The sequence below is a fragment of the Leiobunum rupestre genome, chromosome 3 (genome assembly GCF_980474605.1).
Source record: "Leiobunum rupestre chromosome 3, qqLeiRupe1.1.hap1, whole genome shotgun sequence".
NCBI classification, from domain to species: Eukaryota; Metazoa; Arthropoda; class Arachnida; order Opiliones; family Sclerosomatidae; genus Leiobunum; species Leiobunum rupestre.
Window position 1 is genome coordinate 13,468,384 of NC_143386.1, and position 20,445 is coordinate 13,488,828.

Sequence of the window (20,445 nt, forward strand, 5' to 3'; positions counted from 1 at the left end):
TCCATTTTTTGTAAACAATAGGCGTACAGACTACAAAAGTCAAAATATCGGATTTGTTCTCCAAGTAAGGGCTCTACTTCATGATACAGCTTAATTGTTTCTACACGGCCACCCACTAGCGAATCTCTAGGGTTAATTTTAGGAATGATTTTAATTGTATTAAAAAATGCTTTCGCCTCGACATTTTTTCTCAACAGTTCTAATATCTCACATTCAAAAATTTGAATATATGTGTGTTTTGGTAAACTTTGTTCAATAAATTCTTTTCGGTCTAATTCTCTTTCTCTAATTTCTTTGAATGTTTTTCCGACAATTGAATTAAAGCTCGAGCCAGAAAAATGTTTTGGACAACCGTGCCAGAAATCACCCATTACATCAATTACTATGGGTGGATTTTCACAGTAACCATCTACAAAATACGGACCTACAGCCTGTTCCCCAGCCGCGGATCTGACAGTTTGCAAAATTAAATTATTTTCCTTTTCATACCAAGATAAATATTTTAATGCAATCTCGCTTTGATTCTGTCTACTTGCCAAACCGATAGCAGGAATAGTACATAAGGTATATGGTTCTAAAAACTTGTCAATAAATACATTATTAAGTGCCCCGGAAATAGAAATACCCCCATAATTACTGATATCAATTTCAATTAGTTCTTTATATAAGATTCGAAATTTCTGCATAGCTAAGCGTAATAAATTACAATCTAAAAGACAATACGCTCTGGATTCTGATTTAATACAATAGACCGGTTCGAGCTGTTTGTGTGAATACCATTTTCTAAATTCTCGGTATTCAAATTTTTTCATTTTATGGGGTTCAAAGTATTTTTCGTCCGGAATTTTACCTGAATAGTTCAAAGTGTCTTTCGTCCAAAAAATATAGGGAAAATATCCTTTAGATTGAGGCAAAGAAAACATTTTAGGAAAATGTCTTAAAGGAGCACTAACATAGTTCAAAGAATCTACAAAACGAATGTCTACCCCTTTAATATAAATAGTTAGTATCTTGGCTCCATCGTAAATAACCTCGGGAATGACATGATTAATTAATTTAGAAATAATAAACATTCCGTCGAAAGATCTTAGATTATGGCCCATTACGATGAGGTTTGTAAATTTTGGTCTAATAGTTTTTCGCTTTCGTTTCCCATCCATAAGTAAAACAGTTTCATGTTGAAACAAAAAATTGAGAAAGTTATTTACACAATATTGTCCTTCAAAAACCGTGGTTTCCACAGGCTGATTTAAAATTTCACTTTGGGCCACTAAGAGAATTGGTTTATGCACATTATTCTCAATTATGGTTTCAATATCGAAATATACATAGGATCTTGGATTCTTTTTAAATGTCGACTGTTTAACATAATGTTGGTTTGGAGGATGATCGATTTTACAAGATTCGCAAGTTGTTTCACATTTGTGAGTTTTTGAAGTTTCAAATTGAACACAGCATTTTTCGCATCTGTGGAAAAGCTTGCAAGTTTCATTTTTTAGGTGAAAACTATAACATTCCCCTTGTTTTAAATATCTATTGCAAAGTTTACATCGAATTAAAGGAATTTCTAAAATTTCGTGAAATTCTCGACCTAAATACCTTTTACATTTTATATTTGAAGCAGAAAAACAGTGGTGTTTGTTCCTATGTGTGGTGGAATAAAAATTTTTTTCACAATTTAAACATGAAGCTACATCGCCCCAAATGGAATGAAGATTTTTAGCTAAATGAACGTGCGTGCCAATTTTTACAAGTAGAATTTTGTGTTCGGCAGGGGGAAAACCCTTGAAATAAATTTGAAAATTTTCCGTGGCGTTAAATATTATTATCTGATACTTTGGGGCTAAATATGATTGAAATTTAGCTATATCACCAATTTCTACAGCGCCTCGAGCAATTCCTACATCATCGTGCAATTTCTTAGCGGCTTTAGTTTGTAATTTACTACGAAAGAATGTTAAGGTTCGATATTCTTTAAGAACGGTTGTTAACGAAAGTCTTTTCTTTTTGTACTCGGCAATTTCACAGAGTTTTATTCCTATTGTAAGGGCTCTTGCTACGCACAAATTATCGATATTATTGATATAGTAAAAATTGGTTTTAGTTTTTAAAAAAGCATCAAGATCGATAATATCTCTATTTTTTAGAGATAAAAATTTTTTTCCCATTTTCTGTGGGGATTTCAAAAGAATTATACTAAATTTAATTTCTCCATCTAGTAAGAAATCTTTTTTTGATTGAGCAACGCGAGCTTTATGGTTAAATATTCGAGAAACAGTTAACTGATCAATTTTAATAAATTTAATGTTAATTGGATGTTCTAAATTTTCCGATTGAATTGCAAATCTGAGGAAATCGAAACCGGGTGCTTCTTGTCTTACGTATTTGATAATTTTGGACAGAATCTTTTCAAATACTGTAAAAAATAAATGTGTGGGGATTTCGTTTAAGTATATTAGTTCTAGGTCAATGTCCAGTTGTTTACATTTCCACTTTTTTGAATTTCTAGGGCTTAATTTTTTAATTTTATAAAACTTTTTATAATTAAAACTATTTAACGATGAAAAGTCTAATTGAGAGTCCGAATCGTATTCGTCGGAGTCTTCCATGTTCTAATTTCGTTTCCAGGTCTAAAATATTATTCTAATTACTATTACGAATAATTAATTAATGAGTTTAACTTGCCTTCGTGGGTGGAACAACAATTTTTCCTTCCGTCTGCTCAATTAATTTTTTCAGCCTGTTTGTTGAGTTTATGATTCGAATAACATCCATGGATAGGGTGTTAGCTAAGAATTTCACCCTCTTATAATCACCCTTCCAGAGTTCATCTTGGGGAAGATGTTTGATGTTTTTATATGAATATATCTGGATATCTAGATATAATCCCTTGTCACTCGCTTTTTTTCTCGGAGTTTTAGTTTCGTAAGACACTCCCCCTTTCTTGACTTTCACTGATTGTTCGATTCCAACTTGTTCGATGTTTGACATGCGACGAATCTCTTGAATATAGTCCCCATCCGATTCGTCCGACTCTATTAACATCTCCTGTTCAGGACTATCGAAAACTGAAACTACCTGACTCTCGGAGATTTGACTATTACTTGTGGAAGCCATTTTAGCCTGTTATGATTCAATAGAAAATTTTGCCCTTTTATACCAAATGTATTTTTCATTAATTTTTTTCAAAATATAAAACCTTGAATATTAAAGTGATTAATACTACAAGGATAGAACCTAGTTATAATTTATCAGTATTTCAACGGTATTTAAAATTGTTTGTGAATAACAATTTAAATATGTAGACATGTATAAAAATATAAAATTATTAATTATTTTTTTGAAGGGCTTTATATTTAATTTTCGTGACAAAAAAGACAACGCCCTAAGAGTTTTAATATTATTTTGCTTTAAAAATCGATTATGGATGTAAGAATTTTGGTAATTACAGGGTTAGATGTTTTAAAATTCTACGGGAAGAAATATATTTCTGCGAGGTATAAAATTTAAACGAATGGATAAAATTATATTTCTGCAGGGTGTATTTGATAAAAAATTGTCTTTTGACTTGATTTTAAAACAGGTTAAAATCAGGATGTAAAAATTAAATATTCTGAAATCTTTCTTATAAAAGCGTGATTTTCAACGTATTCCTTTTATAAACCATGGGCTCTCGCGAAGTTTTGACTGTTTCTGGTAAGATTACTCATCCTCTCGCTATTAACCCTTTTTCACTAAAATATTTAGCTTTACGTAAAGTTAGGAATTATAACCTTTTTAAAATTAACGATATTTCAATTAGAGTTGAAAATTACTGTATGAGAACTGTCTTTCTTGAGTGTAAAGCATTAATAGAACCCTTTAAAAAAATTGTTTTTGCCTGTCCCTTTATAAAAAATTCTTTCAAATTATCACCAGCTGTTTTCGCTTCGGTTTTTTCTAGAAGAATCAATAACAATTCTTGTCTATTTGACGTTCATTCTGTTAATTTTGTCTGTCCCCACGAGGCTTTTGAGTTTGACGGCTTATTGTTCCACACTCAATCCTCTCTTGAAGGCTGGTTTTCTTACGAAATTTTACGCCTAATTGGAAAACATATGCGCCTATATAAAAATTTAAATAAGATCCCATGGTTCCGTCAACACAAAAATCGTAGGAGCCTTCAACGTGACCTTTTATTACTCTTTCAATTACAACAAGTTTCCTTTTTCCGAAAAAAACATTTATCTATTACAACTGACTTTCGCCTAACGAGATATAACATCCGTTTAGAATTAGGCATGATCGTTCTATTTTTTATTAATGATTTGGATCGACAAGAAGTTAAAATAGTTACAACTTTAGAGTAAGGAATACTAATTTTAAAAAAATAATTACAATAATTAAAATTAAATTTTTATTTAGTTGCAAATTATCTCGACCAAATTCGAATTTAAACGATCGTCGGCAACTTTTCCAACTGCGACTCAAGGTATTTAAAATAATTTATTCATTTTTTTAAAAAACTAAAACTATTTATTTTTTGAAATAGGACTCAAACCTTATAAAATTTTAATTTTTTTATTTAAAGACTTTTTTGTGTTTTTATTTTTTAATTTGTTTATTTTGGTGAAAGGTTTTAATTTTTAAAATGTTTTATATTTTTTATTTTAAATGTTTTTATTTTAGAAAGTTTAAGCGTTTAAATATGTTTTCCAAATCAACTAGCTTTATTAATTTAATTCAGGCGGTGGAGGTTGTTTTTAATATTTCATAATCTACTTTTTCTTTTTTAACTAGCTTTATTAATTTAATGTTGGGATTGGTGTAAAGTTCTTTTTTTCTCTATATTAAATTTTGCTTTCGTCTTTTTATCCAACGCATTTTCAAGCAATTTTATTAGTACGCTTTGTACTAGATTTAATGTTTTTCTATTATTATTATTATTATCTTTTTTGTTTCTTCATCTCTTGCGCTATCTTTTTTGTTTCTTCATCTCTTTCGCTATATACACTTGATCCTACCGCTCATAACAAACGACCCATTGATTATTTATATTCTTTCTGGTTTTTTTTCGGTTCTTTTTCATGTATTCTATGTACTTTTTTATACTAATATATGTTAAACTTTAATGTTTTATGTTTGTTTTTGTAATTGATTAGTATATTAACTGAAAAATGTATAAGTACATTTTGTACTAGGTTGTTTTTTTAAAAATTGAATATAATTGTTTTTATTAATTTATAAAAACATGTTTAAGAAGGATAGTGATAATTAGTTAACCTTCGTTGTATTAAAAATTAATAATTATTCCCAAAGACAATATTTTTAAATTTTTAAATAAAAGTCAGGCTTAAACTATAAAATCTCAATGTAAAGGATTTTACCAGGAGAAATCTAGACTCAAGATGTCTGGTGAATTACATCTAAAACCTGTACTTTCTTTGCCGCGATCTTTAAAATTTTTTCTCTTTGAGTAGTAAGAATGTTTATTCTTTGTAATACTCGTCAAATTTTCGCGATGGAATCACAAGAATTTAAAGTCTGAACTTCATATGTTAGATCAAATTCAACATGTTGGCACTGTACAACATTCGATCTGTTTTAATTCAGACATTCTCGAACTGTATACTTCCGAAGCGATTAAGACCAAAACCAGTGTTTTTATTCGTGCGATGTTAGAGCAACAAAAAGAATTCTTGTGGTAAATATTTTTTAGATATATTCGTTTTTAATAGGTTAATTTATTTATATTTATAAATTCTAGCCTGAATTTCCAACCCGACATCTTGTTTTGTACCGAAGAGGAAAAATATCTTCTACGAATTGATGTAATTATAATTATTTTTAATTATACACTTAAAATATTTTTAACATTTGCGTTTTTATATTTTTCAGCCTTCACATTATTTATACAACCTTCTTTAATTCTTTATTATTTAATTTTGTTAGCTTTTAGTTTTATTGGTAGTGTTTCATATTTTGTTAAATGTTTAAAAAAATATATTGAAATATCATAGTTATTAAATATTACAATAACTAATTGTGTTTTTTTGATTACTTAAAATAGCATTGTTTTAAAATAATAAAATATTTGCGAAAAATGAAAAACTTATTTATATTAGTTTAATTATTTAAAGTATTTTGGGTGGGGCCAAAAACGCCAAGGGTATAAAGCGAAGGTCGCGAATTCGTTTCCCCATCTCGCAAATAACTAATTAGCATTTTAAACGGTGAAAAACGAAAAAAACGAAAAAATGACACCAAAAGTAAATTAACATTAGTATTTGGTGGGGTCACATATTACCGCCGATATCTCGGTTCGACCTTGTCCGATCGTGACCAAACTTGTTGATTTGATAGACCGAGGCTTAGTGGTTGTGGACAGGTGTCAGGCGTCGAGGTCAAAGATCATCTTCAAGGTGAAATTTGAGATTGAAAACAAAAATATGTTTTTCGATTTTTCCAAGGACAAAAATTTTTTGGAAAATATTTTTGGGGGGTGGGGGGTTGTTTTGGTGGACATCTTGGCGGCCATCTTGGAAATAAAAGCGTTCATATTTAGTTTACTACTACTCTCTCAGACCGAAAAATAATATTTGAAATAGGAAATAATGGAAATGAAGGAAGATCGTGGATGTTAAATTACTTGAAATTCTGTAAGCCCAATTTTACACATTGTCAGCAAGTGACAGTTTCGGGGAGTGAAATGCTTTTTCAATTGAAAAAAGTTTGCTCTTGTGTGAACCACTTTTTCTTTAACACCTTGAGAAGTACAAAAATATTTGACGAACACTTGGCAGTATTTGAAAGTTTAAAAGATGGTGAAATTGTTAGTACGAAATATAATTGTGTGAGTAAAAATATCAGTACTCCAAATGTAATTTGTGTATTTGGAAATTGGATGCCTGAATCTTCCGATTTGAGTTCTGATAGAATTGTACGATTTTATATAAAAAAATAATTATTTATGTAAATATTAATTACGAAATATGTATAGTAGAAATGTTAATATAAAATTTGCATAATTGAGGACGTGTGAATATAAAAATAGTAAACTTAAGGTTGTTTTTGTTTAATTCCCGATTTTTTAAGGTATATGTTCATTTTATAACCGTCCTCAGGTTATCTATATAAAAACAAATGGTTGTATAAAAAAAATTATAAGAAAGAATAATAAAATAGTTGATTTAAAACAGAAAAGGTATGTCTGTCGAATGTTTGTGTTTCCTTAAATTAATATCATATACATTTCTACATGGTTTTATTTCATTGTAATAAAGTCTCTAACACTTATGAATAGATAATTGTATAATATGCAATTAAGTTAAAAATATAAACATAATGCATCTAATTTAATTATTTTTAACTGATTAGAAAACCTTGATATATTTTTTAAAACTGTGTTTTTATGTTATACAATTTCAAATGCAGGTATTGTTTACAGTACAAATGCATAATTTAATGAAGCAATTCTAATTTTAATACTTATATTTAATGAAATAGGAAAAATGTATTTCTAAAACCCTATTTTGTAACTCGAAGGGAACTTAAAGAAACTGAAAGAGTTTCACATGGAATTGGGACTAGTGGGTAGCCATAATCACGTTACAATGTGGTTTTTGTTATGGAACCAATGACAATAAGCTATAAACTTGGCTTATCTTTGATAAAAAAGTATCTTATTCCCCCAAGAACATGTATATTAATCGAGAATGTACTAACTCTATTAGATATTTTGAAGGAAGGGCGAACTAAAATTTATACTTGTTAACGAAATTAATAAGCGTATTGAAAAAAATATATTCCTTACAAATGCATTCATGTTAGGATATAATTTATGGAAAATGTACTTTCATGGGTTAGGCTTAGAAATTTAGTTTTAGCTATTTACACTTTACATGTTTTTAGGTCTAGGTTTAGTTTTTTACGTATTGGAAATTGTATTTCAGCGTATTATGGAAATTAAAATTTAACAAAGTCTACCAGTTAGGAAATGGTTTATGGATAGGAAAATATTTATAAATACTAAATACAGAAGCAGAAACCAACGTGATCGAAAATAATAATAATAAAGCCTTTAAATACGTTTTGCGTTCTTAATTGCATACTATTACCATATTTTAGTTTGGGCTTACTGTATTTAGTAACCTGGCTCCATCTAAAATTTGAAATAATCCTTAATTAAATATATTGATAAAAGGGCTCAAGTGATGACACTTCCCCTATTTCCCGTGACGTACCGAATCTAACGTGACTCTTTAATTTTTCTGTGCGCGCGCGTTTAATAAGATAACTGAACTTTGAGCAATGGTTTTTTTCACGTAGAATTCCATAGTACCAAAAATTCTCGATAGGGGCTCGTGACGTACCGATTCTCACGTGACTCGTTCATTTTTCTGTGCGCGCGCGTTTAATAAGATAACTGAACTTTGAGCAATGGGTTTTTTCACGTAGAATTTCATAGTACCAAAAATTCTCGATAAGGGCTCGTGACATACCGATTCTCACGTGACTCGTTCATTTTTCGGTGCGAGCGAACGTTTAATAAGATAACTGAACTTTGAGCAATGGGTTTTTTCCACACGATAATAGGTTCAGAAAAGTCTCGTTAGAGGTCCTCCTCCTGATAAACCGTCAGTGGGGGGTTTTTTCCACTGGAACTTAAGATATGACGTCAGTGTAATCATGGGAATCAATTCTTAGATGCAGTTTTCGTTATCTCAATAAAGAGTCTTATCTACACGTCACAAAGCGTTCTTTCTTTCAGTCCTAGGGAATTGTCATTGAAGGTCCCGAAGTTTTTGCTCCGCTTTCAGCCGTTCGTCAGCTCTATTTTACGGCATAAGCTTAAGGATTTCCGACCGTCAAAGAGAAAAAAAAGTAAGTTTCTATTTTATTATATTTAAAATGAAATTTTTAGCCGTTCTTTTATATATTAGACAGAAAATTAGGCCTAAATTAGGTGGTGTAGGGGTAAGATTAGCGTAGAAAGGAAGTTACTATTTTTATTTTGTAGTTATATATATATATATTTTAGACAATTTTCCTAACAATTTGCACATTGAAAAAGCGTTTATATTGAGAATTTTAGCGTAGAAATTTAACCATATTGTGAAAATTAGGTTTAGTGTGAAAATTAGGCATGTAGGCTTAGTGAATGTATCATTTGAAACTATAGAACATATTTTGTCTAGATCAACTAGCGAAAATGAAACGTATCGACTTGAAACGTTTCGTCACTGGAAAAACCCGCACGTCACTAAAGATAAACTAGCGAAGGCTGGATTCTACTATATTTAACGTGGAGATGATGTACGATGTTACAAGTGCCATGGAATCTTAGGAAACTGGGAATCAGGAAACGTACCAGAACTTGAACACACCATTTCCTTCCCACGCTGTCCGTCAAGGGATAATTCACGTTTGGAAAAAAAGTATCTCTCGCAAGAATGGCACATTCCACCTACGCCAAAAGCAACTACTGTCGCTGACAAATGCATCTCACCTGTACCTGAAGAAGAAGACGACGATTGTGACTGTCCCTCATGTGATCGATGGTACTGCTGTTAGACACTACAAATACGTAAGTTAGAACTTTTAATTAAATTATTTATACAAGATGCTGAAGGAAGTTCGTTCAACCCTTTAAATGAAATTGTATATATCCCTCACGAATTAATTACAATGATATAGATAAATAACAATTTAAACGGATTATATATAATATCGGATTAGTCGTAGCACCAATTTTACGTAATCATGTAAACAAAGTTCTAAAATAAAATAATTAAATTTGAAATAACTTGTTTTTATTGCCTATAGATTAGAAATTAAGTGGATTGGAAGCGATAAGGAAATGATAGAGTTTCGGAATTATAGCCATAAATTTATGGAGTTTGGGGATGGGTGGAAAAAATTACGACTCTTCGTTTTCCAACTGCATTTCTGATGTACCCAAAAATGGATCAAAATGGACCAAATGTACCCTAAAATGACCAAAGTCACCATTTTCGTCCCTATGTACCAGGCCCGGACTGGACATAGGGCAGATCGGGCACATGCCCGATGGGCCGGTGTGGTCAAAGGGCCGTGAGGCCATCTAGCCAGCATGACAATGTAGTGTTTTTGTGGGAAGTAGGGGCCGACGTTTCTAAAATGCCCGGGCTGGTTTTAGGTCCCAGTCCGGACCTGCTATGTACCGCATTTCGGACCAAAAGTACCCCAAACTAGACCTATTAGCTTTATTGTAATGTTTAAATCCCATAGAGATTCCCCTAAAAAGAATAAACTGGCGGTCCAATTTTGGGTAAACGAATTATTTCGGAGAGCCAGAGAGAATCTTCCTATTACAGTCTGGGGATTGGGGAGGGTGGGATGAGGAAATCAGATACAGTAAATCTTCCTATTACAGTCTGGGGATTGGGGAGGGTGGAAAGGGGAAAGCAGAGAGAAATTCTGGAGAACGGGATGAGCAGAGAGAATCTGGCGATTAGATATTCTGGTGATTATATATTAGAAAATATAGCCATAAATTTATGGAGTTTAGGGAGGGGGAAAGAGGGAGGGATACGCAGAGAGAGAATCTTGTGATTAGAAATTCTGCTGAAAGGAAACGATAAGAAAAAGCGATTGGGGATGGGAGAGCAGATAGAATCTGGTGATTGGAAATTCTGGTGATCGAGAGGGGGGTAAAGGGGGGAGAGAGGATCTTGCTGTTACCATCTGGTGTTTGGAATAAGATATCAGACTGATTATTCCAATCACCAGACGGTAATTCCCCTCTCTCACAGCCCTATTTTAAATTAAAATAAATAATTAATTAATTTTAAATTCATTAATGAATATTAAAAGGTTGACGTTAAAAACTTATAAAAGCAGAAAGGAAAACGTACTTTTGTTTGGCCAAGCTGTCATCTTAATATATTTATAGTGCAATATCATGTATTATTATATTTATGCAGTCTTAGGCTTGCGCATTAGTCCGTCGTTCTTCTCAACAAGTTGGTAAACCAATTAAGTACCTCTCCTTGGCCGAGATTTAGTTTATTCAACACAACTTGAGTATGCTATTATTAAAACAAGGCTTATAACGCGCCGAAAATTTCAAATGAAGCCAACCTAACCGTATTGATAAACGTTAATACACAGCCTAAACCGATGACACAGACAGACAAACACGGTGATTGTAAAATCTCTTCTAGGGAGTACAAGTGACTCGGAGAGCTAAAAATATTAGGGGGTAACAACACGTTAACAAATACGACAATTGCCTATAAAAAACGCCACAAATAAATTGAAAAAAGATTTCGTGCACGGGCCTTTATTATAACGTAGGCAACGCATCAAGTGACAAGGATCATAAATTATCCACGACGCATTCAATTTGCGAAAACTATATAAGGATCAAACGCGTCAGAAACGAGTTATCAAAGGACTCTCGCTCGCTTCGAATTGTTCTGCTTTTATCTACTATCAAACGGTAAGCTCTTGTCTTATTTTCATTTGGAATATCTCGAATCCAGTTACTAAACTTTACCTTATCGGTTCCGATTATGAAATTTTTGTATTATCGGTTCCACTTCCTAGAATTTAAACGGTGAATCTCGGATCAAGCTGCTGTTTCGGTTATCTATTGCATATCTAATCCCTTTAAATTTTAAAACATGGAAGTAAATAAATATCGAACCGCTTAAAAACATTTATCATAATATAAACATTGGTTTCTGTTTCGTTTTTAATTTTTTCCAAACATCGGTTGTTTTTCCGGATGCTGTTATCAAATTTTGGCATATCGTTTCCGGTTATCCGTTGTATCTCTAAGATATATAGCCGGTGGTGTAAGGGCCGTCACCGGTGAGGTATGTCAAGTTTAGTTCCTTAATCAAGGAATCGAGGGGTGACGCCACGTCAATTTTTAACAAAATTCCTCCTGGGGCTTTCCTATAGGATTGGATTTAGCTTTGAAAATATAACACCATTCCAAAGAAACTATTTGTAATATTAAATCCAACTTTCCTACAGGTACCATGAAGATTTCAAAAATTATCACTTCTACTGTTACAATTGCCTTTCTGCTTTGTATCTTGGGCAACCACATGGTAGCTTCGGATGGTAAGTAAGGCATTAAATGTCACTAAACGTCCTACGGTCGAATGTGGAAAATTTTACTAGGCGAGTTTAGTGGAGGGAGAGCAGGTACTTTTCTCTGCGGGGAGTTTATTCCAAGGGAAATAACGAAATTTATCTATCCCGCGGCAGTTCAAGCTATCCCTGCATAAAACCGGATAAGATATACGCGTCTTCAGTAGTTCAAGTGTATGTTAAGGCTTCGTTGATATAAGGTGCGAATAAGAAAATAGGTCTACACACAGAAAAATATTGCAGTAAATTTCTCAATATTCGGCGGTCAGCATAGATGTCAGCAGAATGCTGTGAATTATTCTCTAAGCAATGGTCGTTAATTTCAAGACCATTTCTGCTGTTTATTCAATGGATACAGTTCCTGTGAAATAAACTGTAATATCTGTTGTTTTAAATAGTATTTTTACAACTTATTGTTCTATTTAAATTTTTTAGTATTCACAGGTTATTGCTGTTTTTCTTCACGGTACATATATGTTTTACACACTATTCTGGCTGTTTTATAACATATGAATCTTTTTGAAAACGGTACGAATTCGTTAGACTCTTAATTTTCGCTTTTTTCACAGGAACACCAAGTAAAAAAAGTATTAAATACAGTAGGGATACATTTCCCTGATAATTCTTCATGTAATTTTAACGATATTATAAGGCGTATTTAATAGGTTAGAAATTTTGTAAATTTTTATTTTGCTTCTTTTAAAAGACATTTAAAAATGATAAAGTGGATTAAGCTAAATTTTCGATTTCTTCATTATTTTTTAAAGATCAGGTGATACCACAATTATGACTATGGTATTCTAACTGTTTGTAAAAATCTTTGCACTCCTTATCCTATTTTAAAAATAAATATAACACCATGTATATTTTTCGGTATACTTTATAAAAGTAGGAAATTTAACTGATTATAAAACATTTCGCCTACACGAATAATAATGACAAAGTTATAAACTTAAAATTGTTATATTTTTGTAATTTACTACAATTAAAAAATATGCGCTTATTATGTATTACTTGCATGAATATACATCAAATTATATGTGAAAATATAATAGGGTTCATAAAAACGAAGAAAGACTACTTAAGTTACGCAGTAAGACGATTAACCAAAAATCTAACCAGAAAATAATAAGTAAATTAAGAAATGTCCAATACTCACTGTGTTAAAATCGCGATCAACAGAGAAAGAGTACCTTTTATCGCGTAGTCCCTGGCAAAGTAAGTAAAAGTAAAGACCATGTAAGATCGGCCCCATGGGTGCGCCACTGCCTTGATAATGCTAATTCTGTAATAATTTTAATCAATTTAAAGCTAAAAGCTTGTATACGTGCACCGTTTATTTAAATTATATAAGAAAAAATATACCAACGTGTGGGGATGCCGATATTATTTTGCGTTACGTAATTTGTGAACGTCTCAGAATATCGGAGCTTGCACGTAGGTGTGGTCTACTTTCGTTGCCATGGTTACGTGTTTTTCTGGGAAATAACCTTTTGATACTATTGCTGGTCACGTGATTCTCCCCGCCCTTCCCGTGGAATTGTGATCCGAATTAAAATGGTCACGTAGTTTTTGGCGTAGTAATCCGTAACCTCATAAAATGTAATGGCTGCCGTTTTATGACGGAGATTACATATGACGGAAGCATATGACGCTTCGTGCAAGCACAGATATTCTGTGATTAAATCGAAATTATGATTAATCAGAAATTACAAGTAATTTCAAATGCCCTTTTTTCCCAAAATCAAATTCCAATTGCATCCGTAGAAGAAAATAGTGTAATAAATGTACGTATTTAACAAATGCTTAATGATTTCTTTTAAAAATAAAATGATCATAGCCGTAATGAACAACTTGTTAACTAGCCTCTTTTTGAATTAAATTTTATTGGAAATTCCGGCGTACTTTTTTAATTATTACGCTTTGATGATTGTTCACAGAAATATTCCTAGCCCTTGCTCAAAGATATTAATTCACAAAGGCGGGTAAAGATGGCGACAAAATGCGAGTCGTGACCTTATCGTGGAGTGAATTTAATCCGAAAGAGGAGATTCCTCCTAGTGGCAATGGCAGACTTCTGTCGATAATCCAAATTCGGTCCTTTTTGGGGCTCTGTCTCTAAGTTTTGTTCCGATTATTGGGGGGCGGGGTTGAAATAAAAAGCAACTGGTGACCTCCCATTTTACATGGGCCATTGGTGTACTTAAAACTCGTGTCTAGTCATGCGGGGGTGACGTTGTCCGATTTACGAAAGGTCGCTCGGGATTGCGGGAAGGGGGGGGGGAGTGCTAGAGAGTCTCGAGGATCTTGATTTTCCGTCTCCAAGCGGAAACGTCCGGTAGCCCTCTCTACGCTGTGGCGACGGCCTTGGAAAACATGCGCTTTTTGTTGGGCTATCGCTACCTGGTAGTGGATTAGATGCCCGTGAACATGATAATGGCTCTATGGGATCGCTGTTAGCTGGTCTAAATGGAAAGTTTTGGTCTATCAATAGATTTCAAAATGGTTAAACGTCTGCCACTAATTATTAACCTTGAAAAAGGGTAAGCGCCACTCAATAAAATTGTATCTGACTTAAATATATCATTTTATAAAATAAACTGAATAAAAAGTATAAATATTAAATGTTGCTCTGACGTCACGGGATTGGGCTTAATTAGTATAGAATGGGCAAGCGCGATTAGCAAGCGCGCTAGTTAAGCTGAACTCTCCTCGTGAGTGACTGGAGCGCGCTTTGAGACTTGTAAAAGCTGAAGAGCAACATAAAAATATCTATTGGAAAAATTTCAAAGCCAACTAAAATCCCGTTCACACAATTGAATTAGTTGGACCACTTTTGATAATTGGGTCCAACTAATTGAAAACCAGAAAATTGAATAGTGTGAACGAAAAATTTCGAACCATTCTTCCAACTTTTTCTGTTCACGCTATATAATTTTCGGGCTTACAATTTCTGGCTACGCCACTGACTAAGTGGCCCAATTAATTCAAAATAGTGAACTGATTTTTAAATTGATAAAATCCAAATGAGGCCACGCTAGAATGAAACTCCGTAATTTATGTGTTATGTAAAGCGACGTAACTAGTAATCCATATTTAGATTAAACCAAATATATATCTGGATATCTAATTATATTATTTAACTTGATGGTTATTTTTAAATATAATAAAGAAAAATGGTGAACGTTATAAAGATCTTGAAATTATTTCCAGATCACTTGCGTTGCCCTTTAATGTTATTATAACACCGCTTATCCGATACGCCTTATAAAACAGAAATCGGTTGTGCAGTGGACTTTCTAAAAAAATATATAATATATATTAAAAACCACCACACTCAATGTTTAGTTAAAAATTACCAAAATCTTAAAAACAGCATTCATGAATATATCTTTTGAGAGAAAATTCTTATATTATTTACAACAATTTTGCTGTTTATAACACAAAAAATCCTGTTTAGAGTTAAAAACAGCTAAAAGTGGAAATTTAACGCGCTCTTGCTTTTCCTCATTGTAAAAAAATAGTAAATCGACCTATAGCCACCAGCTTACAAGTGGTAAGAATAAAAAATTACAGCAAATACCTGTTTGGTTTAAAATTGGTAGAAAGCTGTAAAAATCAAAACCCATTACTATTAAACCAGTGAAACCGCGACTTGCTGTAATTGAAAAACCGTATTTACTGTTTTAGTAACGGCAACTTTTGCGTGTGTATATGGACAAACGTATCTGCTTTAGGCAGCAAACCCATTTGACTACTTTGCGTTATCATCAACTTATGGTTATCACTAGGGAATTGAGTTATATGTAGTGCTTCCAACCAACTCCCATATATCAGTTGCGATATCTGATCTGAGGGGAAAGAACAGATCAGATCGGTATCTGATTATCTGATTTTGAAACAAGGTTAGGATGAAGTGCTAAAAAGTAACTTCATCAAAAATTATAATTTTTAATTTGGTTTCCATAGGATATAATGCTAAAAATATAAGTAAGATAACTCTTCAGATTACAGTTAACTGGGAAATTTAACCTGAATGACCAGATCAGTTGACCGTTTCATTAAAATACGAAAACCTATAGTACCAGAAGTGAATGAGCCTAAGTTATCAAACCGCTATATCTCTAACACAAAATGCATTTTCCATACGGGATCTCCCTTGAATAGAAGTTTTCAAATTTCGCACCCTCATATATCCACTATCTCCATCTAGGGACTAGTATGTATGACGTGTACATCGAATGTGGATACCCACCATTCCATAGTGCAATATTTGGTGGGAACTGTAGGGGAATCATTCGGATGGATCTTTATCTCCCACCGTTAAGGAAAATGCCTTTTAAAATTTTAGCACTCTCCAATAACTTTGGTTGATTTACTTCTGATAGTATCTATGTTGGTCTATTTCCCGTGAAATTACCCACTATACATCGATACACATTTTACAAACGTGGAGATCCTTTTACAGAGGTAAAATCATAAGAGCCCAATTTATAACACTCGAAGTCTTACTTGATGGCGCCACCAATCTAAAATGTATAAAGTTTAAAGTTAATTCAAATCCGGAATAATATTTTATCGTATTTTTTTGCGAGAAGAACTTAAGTTTACTTATTTAATCTAGAAAACTTGCTTAAAATTGTATTAAAAGTTGTTTTAGTAGTAAAGATGTGACTATTCCTTAAAAATGGCGCCATTAAGTGTAAATAAAATCATCAAAATCGAACCTCTAATGACTTTGTTTCTTCCGTTGGTTTCCCTGCAAGCAATTTATGAATAAGTCTACTGACATCAAAATGAAAATGTTAGAGCTAACTGTATTTTTATATGTTGTATGTTTTTGTTTAACCGTTGCCTACGTTATAATAAAGGCCGGAGCACGCTTCCCAACAAGGGGTACTTTTTAACGTCTTGTTCCTTGGCCTCATAGTCACAAGAGACGGCGCAGCGAGTTGGACCTGATAATGCGCTTCCATAAAGCTGACTGGTTGCGCTGCCTACGATATAAGAATGCTGGTGAACTACATTTTTATAACGTAGGCAAGGCTGGTTGGCAGCCAACGTGCCCAGCTCAGAGATTTTCTAGTGGTTAGATTTGGCGAACTTAAATGCCAGAAATAAATCGACAAATATCTCGTGCACGCACCTTTATAATAACGTACTACAAAAAAAATTATTTTATGTAGAAATAAATTGTCAGACTGACCAAGATTGTGGATCAGGACGTGAGTGTGTCAAACAGAAAGTCAAAGATTTGAATGGATATGAATCTAAATGGCAATTATGCTCTGATAAAGGTCAACAAAGATATGGACATTGATAAATGAATAAAGCCACTGTATATGTAATAATAAAATGTATACGGATTAAGATTATTAAAAGCTTGTTAATATGAGAATTTCTATGTTTAATTTAATCGTGGATAAATAATAATTGGGAAGAACCTATAAAAAACGTTTTGGGAAAGTATTTTAAAAATGTTTTAGACATTTGTAAGGGTCAAAGCTGAGAAATTCAAATAAAAATACATTGGGATCATTTGTCTTAAAGCTGTTTATAAACGTTTTGAGAAACTTTGAAAGCGAAAAGGGAAAATATTTTGGAAATTTTTATATTTATTTCAATTGCTTTATGTAATGGAAACACTTTCAAAAGTCCCCAGAAGCTCACATTTTGACAGTCCTTTTGATGATTGTGAAATAATCAAAAAATTCGTTAAATTTGCACATTTTAAAATTAATAAACTTAAGATTGATATTTACAATGTGTAACCGGTTTCATGGTGCTTAGTTCCACATCACCAGAGAGTAAACTAAACAGTCAACTTTTTATACAGACTGCATAATCATGATAAAAAGTTAAAAATTAAACAAACAATTCCTATGCATGAAAAATTAAGCAGTTGTCGGTGTCTGATAGTTAAATTTGATTCTTTTTCGTTTTTTTATAGTATAATTTTACAACTTTTTGATAGATTTGTATAGCTTTTTAATTTGTTTGTATGTTCTGTTTTATTTTTAAATTATTAAAAATATAAATTTAAGAGACAATTATACAAGGAATTTATATATATATATATATACTGATGACCAACCTTGTCTCTTAAAGGCACTATATCACTAAAAAACAGGTCTTGACCCATTTTCCATTATTGTGGAGGCCAATGTTTTGTTAAAAATAACCTGATAACAAATTTTTCCAGCAGGCGAAAAAAAACAGCGAAAAAATTAGGGTTTCCCGTAGTACTGGCAGCACTGACTATTTTGTCTACGTACAATTAATTTTGTAAGTACCTTTTTTAACATTTTATCAATTTCGCTTTTACTTCTTAAGAGATCTATCAATATTATTTCTAGGTTGGCAGCCGATTTCTAAAATATATGAAAACAAGATGGCAAACCTGAAATTTTCCTAAAAGCTTTCTTCGATAAAACTGGAATGACAACGATGGATAAAGCTTCATCCACTTATGAATTCCCTCCTCCTTTACTTATGGTACCCCAAACGATAGCGTCGTTTATCGTCAAATCTTTGACTTCACCCGATTGTTTCAAAGCTATTGCGTCAGACGTAACCGTCTTCTTTTCATGGCAAAATGGACATTGGAATATAAAGTTTAAATAAAAGCCGCGCTTTTTGTCATGGCGCAATTTTAATGACCCTCTAGTGTCGTTGGAGCAGCGATGCCATTCTAAAGCCCTCATTTGGTTCATTAAATTCTTTATATTAACAATCCTTCTCCTTTCTAGTTCCCGAGTTTTTTCGTCGTGGGTAGGATCTGTCGGATTTAGCTTACACGTCAAATCTGGAAGTACTTTCAACGAAAAGAAGTATTTTTCAATAGTTTGAAGCGCCACTTTAGTAAGGTTGATTTGGAAGCCGAATGTGTTATACAACTGTTTTCCGCGGGTGAAGTATTTTTATTTGTACAACAAGTGCCCCTATCTCGATCATATGCGCAGATCTCTATTTAAAATATTTAATTAGCATTATCAACTACTTAATCATTTTAATTATAATAGATCGATTAAGACTACTTTATAACGCAAGGAAAGTTGTTGTGAACTCCATAGAGGTTTGAAAATTTCACCTTCTGACTTACGGAATCGACCCATTTTCGGCCTCTATTTGCCAACTTTTACCCAAAACATTTTAGAGTGAAGCTCTTCCATGTCTCCCGAAAAAAATACGAACCTTTTAATATTTAATTAGCATTATCAACTACCTAACCATTTTAATTATAATAGATCGATTAAGACTACTTTTAAACGCAAGGAAAGTTGGTGTGATCTCCATAGAGGTTTGAAAATTTCACCTTCTGACTTACGGAATCGATCCATTTTCGGCCTCTATTTGCCAACTTTTACCCAAAACATTTTAGAGTGAAGCTCTTCCATATCTCCCGAAAAAAATACGCGCCTTTTAATTTAACCTTACCATCGCGTTTCCGTCAAATTAATCCACCCCCCGTCCTAAACAAAAATTTCAAACAGTAATAATTTTAGTTATAGGACAGCTATTTTTAATCACGATCCACCAGCATAGCGGAAAAAAGGGCGAAATCCCAGGAACCAGATTAACATCCCTTGAAAAATTCAATCGGAAGAGCCAACGATTATATAATTTTTTCAAGCCCAGACAACTCTTCATTTAATCTTTCAATCAAAATTTAACTTATTTAATTTTGAGCAGTGATCTGTCCTTGCTCTTTTTAAGATTAGGCAGAAAAATTAAAACAATAAATGTATTCTTACTTTTTATTCGAAATATTCTTCATCATATTCCTGTAACGCTTCATCCTTGAAATCTATTTACTTGGCGGACGTCGTATCGCCCACCTTCCCATATTTGCATTTGAATTTGGTACACAATATCCTTGAAACACGGCTTTTGTTTTACTAAAGTTAAGTGGAGCTCAGTCGCGATTTCAAGACTGCGCAATATAATCAATTAAATTGACTGATAAAAAAATAACTTTATAAAATCTTAATGAAATGGTCCACCGCGCGAAGGTAAAATTTAACTGAATGAGGATAATATAGAAAACTGAATTTCGTTGCCAGTCTATGAAGATGAAATGGGTATTGGTTTCAGAAAGTTTCCCCAAAAGGTGCACTTGCTTCCACAGACTTTATTGTATCGTGAGGTTATTTCTTTACATAGCTATAAGTGAAGTAAAAATAGGATTGTCCTCACTTCCCAGGAAATTGACCTGATTGGAACGTGTAGCTGTATATGATTTTTGTTATCTCTCAGCGGGAGTGAAGGGGTCGGTTAACGGTCAGTGGATTTGGAACTGCTTGACAAAATTCTAAGGTTTCA

The 20,445-nt window shown here is 32.7% G+C and overlaps 1 long non-coding RNA gene across 1 annotated transcript; it reads left to right on the top strand.

Moving 5' to 3' along the window:
* The first annotated feature begins 11,365 nt into the window (after nucleotides 1–11,365).
* On the top strand, nucleotides 11,366–17,521 carry LOC149949502 (uncharacterized). Its single transcript, XR_016479955.1, has 3 exons — nucleotides 11,366–11,461; nucleotides 12,004–12,093; nucleotides 17,310–17,521. It is a non-coding gene; the product is annotated as an uncharacterized LOC149949502 (long non-coding RNA).
* Nucleotides 17,522–20,445: the final 2,924 nt, after the last annotated feature.